This window comes from Odocoileus virginianus, chromosome 10, assembly GCF_023699985.2.
Source record: "Odocoileus virginianus isolate 20LAN1187 ecotype Illinois chromosome 10, Ovbor_1.2, whole genome shotgun sequence".
Lineage (NCBI taxonomy): Eukaryota > Metazoa > Chordata > Mammalia > Artiodactyla > Cervidae > Odocoileus > Odocoileus virginianus.
The window spans coordinates 31988650-31995718 of NC_069683.1; positions in this window are offsets into that span (position 1 = coordinate 31988650).

Below are 7069 nucleotides of genomic sequence, written 5' to 3' on the forward strand. Positions count from 1 at the left end.
TCAGTCATTCTCTCTGCAGATATGACATGCAGTGGAGCAGTTTTGTCTAAGTCTGAGACTCTGTGATGTGTTTCAGGATAAGTATAACATATTTATTCATTTATTTATATTTAGTATAGTTTTCTACTTTTATATCTATTGATAAATTCAGGAAGACCTAGCAGTGCTATAGTCCTAGAGGGAGGGCTCAGTTTTAATCAGAAGAAGTGACTAACAGCTCTAAGCACAGATTCAGTTCAGTTCAATTCAGTCACCCAGTTGTATCCAACTTTTTGCGACCCCATGAACCGCAGTATGCCAGGCCGCCTTGTCTATCACCAACTCCCGGAGTCCACCCAAACCCATGTCCATCGAGTCGGTGATGCCATCCAACCATCTCATCCTCTGTGGTCCCCTTCTCCTCCTGCCCTCAATCTTTCCCAGCATCAGGGTCTTTTCCAACGAGTCAGCTCTTCACATGAGGTGGCCAAAGTATTGGAGCTTTAGTTTCAACACCAGTCTTTCTAATGAACACCCAGTACTGATCTCCTCTAGGATGGACTGGTTGGATCTCCTTGCAGTCCAAGGGACTCTCAAGAGTCTTCTCCAACACCACAGTTCAAAAGCATCAATTTTTTGGCACTCAGCTTTCTTTATAGTCCAACTCTTACATCCATACATGACTACTGGAAAAACCATAGCCTTCACTAGATGGACCTTTGTTGGCAAAGTAATGTTTCTGCTTTTTAATATGCTGTCTAGTTTGGTCATAACTTTCCTTTCAAGAAGTAAGTGTCTTTTAATTTCATGGCTGCTATCACCATCTGCAGTGATTTTGGAGCCCAGAAAAATAAAGTCTGTCACTGTTTCCACTGTTTCCCCATCTATTTGCCATGAAGTGATGGGACCAGATGCCATGATCTTAGTTTCCTGAGCCTTCAGCCAACTTTTTCACTCTCCTCTTTCACTTTCATCAAGAGGTTCTTTAGTTCTTCACTTGCTGCCATAAGGGTGGTGTCATCTGCATAGCTGAGGTTATTGATATTTCCCATGGCAATCTTGATTCCAGCTTGTGCTTCATCCAGTCCAGCTTTTTTCATGATGCACTCTGCATATAAGTTACTTATTTTATGCAGGGTGACAATATACAGCCTTGACATACTCCTTTCTTGATTTAGAACCAGCCTGTTATTCCATGTCCAGTTCTAACTGTTGCTTCTTGACCTGCATACAGATTTCTCAGGAGGCAGGTCTGGTGGTCTGATATTCCCATCTCTTTAAGAATTTTCCAGTCTGTTGTGATCCACACAGTCAAAGGCTTTGATGTAGTCAATAAAGCACAAGTAGATGTTTTTCTGGAACACTTCTGCTTTTTTGATGATCCAACAGATGTTGGCAATTTGGTCTCTGGTTCCTCTGGCTTGTCTGAATCCAACTTGAACATCTGGAAGCTCACGGTTCATGTACGGTTGAAGTCTGGCTTGGAGAATTTGGAGCATTACTTTGCTAGCGTGTGAGATGAGTGCAATTGTGCAGTAGTTTGAAAATTCTTTGGCTTCCTTTCTTTGAGATTGGAGTGAAAACTGACCTTTTCCAGTCCTGTGGTCACTGCTGAGTTTTCCAAATTTGCTGGCATATTGAGTGCAACACTTTCACAGCATCATCTTTCAGGATTTGAAATAGCTCAACTAGAATTCCATCACCTCCGCTAGCTTTGTTCATAGTGATACTTCGTAAGGCCCACTTGACTTCACATTCCAGGATGTCTGGCTCTAGGTGAGTGATCACACCATCGTGATTATCTGGGTCATGAAGATCTTTTCTGTATAGTTCTATGTATTCTTGCCACTCCTTCTTAATATCATCTGCTTCTGCTAGGTTCATACCATTTCTGTCCTTTATTGTGCTCATCTTTGCATGAAATCTTCCCTTGGTATCTCTAATTTTCTTGAAGATGTCTCTAGTCTTTCTCATTCTATTGTTTTCCTTTATTTCTTTGTATTGATCACCGAGGAAGACTTCTTATCTTTCCTTGTTATTCTTTGGAACTCTGCATTCAGATGTGTATATCTTTCCTTTTCTGCTTTGCATTTTGCTTCTCTTCTTTTCTCAGCTATTTGTAAGGCCTCTTCAGACAAGCATTTTGCCTTTTTTGCATTTCTTTTTCTTGAGGATGGTCTTGGTCACTGCCTCCTGTACAGTGTCGCAAACCTACATCCATAGTTCTTCAGGCACTAGACCATTCAGGTATGGCCTAAATCAAATCCCTTATGATTATACAGTGGAAGTGACAAACAGATTCAAGTAATTAGGTCTGATAGACAGAGTGCCTGAAGAACTATGGACAAAGGTTTGTGACAAGGCTCTATATTGTCACCCTGCTTATTTAACTTATATGCAGGGTACATCATGCAAAATGCCAGGCTGGATGCAGCGCAAGCTGGAATCAAGATTGCCACAAGAAATATCAATAACCTCAGATACACAGATGACACCACTCTTATGGCAGAAAGTGAAGAACTAAAGAGCCTCTTAATGAAGATGAAAGAGGAGAGTGAAAAAGTTGGCTTAAGACTCAACATTCAAAAACTAAAGATCATGGCATCCAGTCCCATCACTTCATGGCAAATAGTTGGGGAAACAATGGAAACAGTGACAGACGTTATTTTTTGTGGCCTCCAAAATCACTGTATATGGTGACTGTAGCCATAAAATTAAAAGATGCTTGTTCCTTGGAAGAAAAGTTATGACCAACCTAGACAGCATGTTAGAAAGCATAGATATTACTTTGCCGACAATGGTTCATCTAGTCAAAGCTATGGTTTTTCCAGTAGTCATGTATGGATGTGAGAGTTAGACTATATAGAAAGCTGAGTACTGAAGAATTGATGCCTTTGAACTGTGGAGAAGTTGGAGAAGACTCTTGAGAGTCCCTTGGACTGCAAGGAGATCCAACCAGTCCATCCTAAGGAAATCAGTCTTGAATATTCATTGGAAGGATTGATGCTGAAGCTGAAACTCCAAATCTTTGGCCACCTGAAGTGAAGAACTGACTCATTGGGAAAGATCCTGATTCTGGGAAAGATTGAAGGTAGAAGGAGAAGGGGATGACAAAGGATGAGATGGTTGGATGACATCATTGACTCGATGGGCATGAGTTTCAGCAAGCTCCGGGAGTTGGTGATGGGCAGGGAGGCCTGGCATGCTGCAGTCCATGGGGTCACAAAGAATCAGACACAACTGGGTGACTGAAGTGAACTGAACTGATAAGAGCACAGTGCTTGACACTTGAACTAAGTATAATGCTAGTCATGTCCCACTATTAAAAATAACCAAAGTGTGGGAGGTGTGGCAGTTTTATTTACGTAGTTTCCAAATCTATTCTTTAAGACTATCATAACCTTAATGGCATTACCAAGCATACACACACACATGCACAAACACATATACACACTATAGTCCAATCTCAGTTATAAATACAGATCCAGAGTTTCTAAATCCAATATGTGGCACTTGAATTCAACAATGTATTAACACTCAACACCATGATCAGGTAAGGTTTGTTTCAGGGGGTTATGAGTAAGTACTCAGGTTAATATAATTGGAACCGAAACCAAAACAGCAACATGTTAATTAAAACTGAAACACTGAAACAGTCCCAAAATGTAACAAACAACACAATTAAAAAGAGGCTAGCAGTTCCCTAAAATGAGAAGAAAATATTAATATATTTCAATTTTTATTTAAAAAATACAGTTATTGTTTTAAAATATTAAGCATAAACAAGTAAGTAATTGGAGAAGGAAACAGCAACCCACTCCAATATCCTTGCTTGGAGAATCCCATGGACAGAGGAGCCTGGCAGGCTACAGTCCATGGGGTTGCAAGAGTTGTACACCTCTTAGCAACTAATCCACCAAACCACCACCAAGTAATAGGGCTTCTCTTGTGGCTCAGTGGTGTAGAATCTGCCTGCCAATGAAGAAGATGAAGTTTCAATCCCTGGGTCTAGAAGATCCCCTGGAGAAGGAAATGGCAACCCACTCCAGTATTCTTTCCTGGGAAATCCCATGGACAGAGGAGCCTGGCAGGCTATAGTCCATAGGGTCACAAAAGTAGACCACAACTCAGCGACTAAACAACATCAACAGCACAAAGTAAGTAATACAGCCTTCCACAGTCTCACTTCTTAGAACCACTATTAAAATTTTATGTATTTTCCTCCAGGGCTTTTTTCTTCAATCTTTAAAAAAATTATATTAATTAACACAGTATTGTAAAAATTAAAATATTCTAACAATGTGTGTGTATGTGTGTTAGTTGCTTAGTCATGTCCAACTCTTTGCAACCCCATAGACCATAGCCCACCAGGCCCCTCCGTTCATGAGATTCTCCAGGCAAGAACACTGGAGCAGGTTGCCATCTCTTTCTCCAAAAGAAACTATAGAAAGAAAGAAAGAAAGTGATACACTGAGATAAAAAGTAAAAGTTTCTCTTGCTCCCTCCTACTATTACTTCACACAAGTTACTTTTAACAAAAGTTCACAAACTGATATACATATTTCCTTTATATAAACTTCTGCTTTATATAAATATGTACTTGATATGCAAATCTAATTTTGTTAAATATATATCTAATATAATCTATAAATGTGCACATATACACATAATATATGTATATATACTTATATATATGCCTTGCTTTTTTCACTGAATTTTGAATCTGAATGGTTTATAAGGCTGAATTAGAGAAGCCCAACTAAATATACAAAGCCAGAAATTCCTTGGTGGTCCAGTAATTACGACTGCAATTCCATTGCAGGGGCCCAGGTTTGGTCCCTGGTCCAGAAACTAAGATCCCACAAGCTGCTTGGCACAGACAAAATATGTTTATAAATAAGTACATATATATATATATATATATATATATGAAATCAGTTAGACCTCTACAGTTCTTTCCCACAGAGGAAGAGCTTACCTAGAAGACTTAACTGCAAAGATACAAGAGAACATGCCTGGATCTAAGAAGGAACAAATAAAGGATTAATACAGTCTTCTCTAATCTCACCAATCAGATAAGTTATACAGACTCTCAAACTTCCATGTGTCATTAGGAGAGAGAGGGAAATGTGCAAACCATTTTCCCAACATTCATTCTTATAGGATAAATATTCTTATTTCTTGGGCCAAGACCAGAAGGTGGGGAGGACTAAATGATTCCAATTACATAGAACACAGGCTATAACATGAAAATACCACAACTTATTTAGTCATTTGCCTATGAATAAATTTTATTACTGCAAATATTGCTGCAGTAAACAGTTGGATAATGAATGTTCTGGAATAAGATTCCTAAAAGTAGAATTGCTAAGTCACAGTGCATATACACTTTTATTTTCATGTATTGCTTCACATTGTAATTTGAAAACTAAACCAAACACATGGTGTCAAGAGTTGCAGAAGCACAGTAGCAGGGCAGGAAGCAGAAAAGCAGTAATCGCCTTCAATAATTTTACTGGCCACCACAAAACTCTAACATTTGTTACATCATTATTTTCTTGATTTATCCAAAAATGACCCTGTCTACTGTCTCCTCACTATGAATAAATGGAGATGATGCATCATATTCCACAGTGAGAAAGTATAGTATTACAATATACAATTCTCATTTATTTAATTTATATATTTAAATAATTTTAATAAAATTACAATAAATGACCTTACATAACTGGATCTTCATATACAAAAGAATGAACTAGAACATCTACCTCATACCACGTACAAATATTAACTTGAATGAGACAAATACCTAAATGCAAGAGCTAAAACTACAAAACCTTAGTAAAAAACATAAGTATAAGTCTTTGCAACCTTGGATTAGGCAACAATTTCTAAGATATGACACCTACAGCACAAGCAACCAGAAATAAATAAATAAGTAATAAATACAGCTTCATCAAAACAAAAGACCTTTGTACATTAAGGGATACTATCAATAAAATGAAAACGCAACCAAAGAATGGGAGAAAATACATACAAACCATATATCATATGAAGAAGGTCTTATATCCAGAAAATACAAGAAAACTTTACAACTGAACAATAAATATGAACAGCAATTTTTAAAATAAGCAAAGTTTTTGAATAGATATTTTCCTGATTGAAAAAATATGCCAACGGTCAATTAGTATACGAAAAAATGTTTAGTATCATTAGCCATCAATGAAATGCAAATAAAAACCACCACAAGAGGAATTCTACTTCCCATATGGCAGCATGAGGAGCTCCAAAGGCTCATGCCCCAATAAAACTGGTGAAAACAACATATTTTGAAAAAATGTTTTCAAGTCTCTGAAACTGGCTCTAAAGGCATAGAAAATGAAGAAAACTTTATTCAATATTTCAATGTATTTAGGTAGGAAAACTTTTTCTAAGATAACAGAGACTAGAATTCATAAAGGAAAATGATGACATATTTGAATCACATGTGTTTTACAAATATATGACATAATATAAAGATATATAAGGCAACCAGCTGTGAAAAATATTTGAATTCTATGCAATCAATTTGATATTCAGATTGTATAAAAAGTACTCACAAGTCAATAAAATAATGAGTCTCTAATCTATTACATTGGAGAAGGAAATGCAACCCACTCTTGTATTCTTGCCTGGAAAATTCTGTGGACAGAGGAGCCTGGCGGGCTACAGTCCATGGGGTCACAAAGGCTTGGACATGACTGAACACTCAACGCCCAGCACACATGTCAGTGGAATCAAGCAGCATATGATCTCATGTGTATAGTTTCTTTCCCTGAGCATTACGTCTTCAAGGTTCATCTGTGCTGTTGCATATATCAGTGTTCCATTCCTCTTGTTTGAGAGGGTCTCCAATTTATTGTATATTTTATATATAACATATATATACACAGACAAATTATACAATATAAATATATAAAAATACTCAATTACTAGGTGAAACTTATAAATCCTTTGGAGTAGGATAATACTGTCTAAGCATGTTATTAAAGGCAAGATCATGAAGGTAAAAATGACAAATTTAATAACACAATTTAAAATGCTCTATATG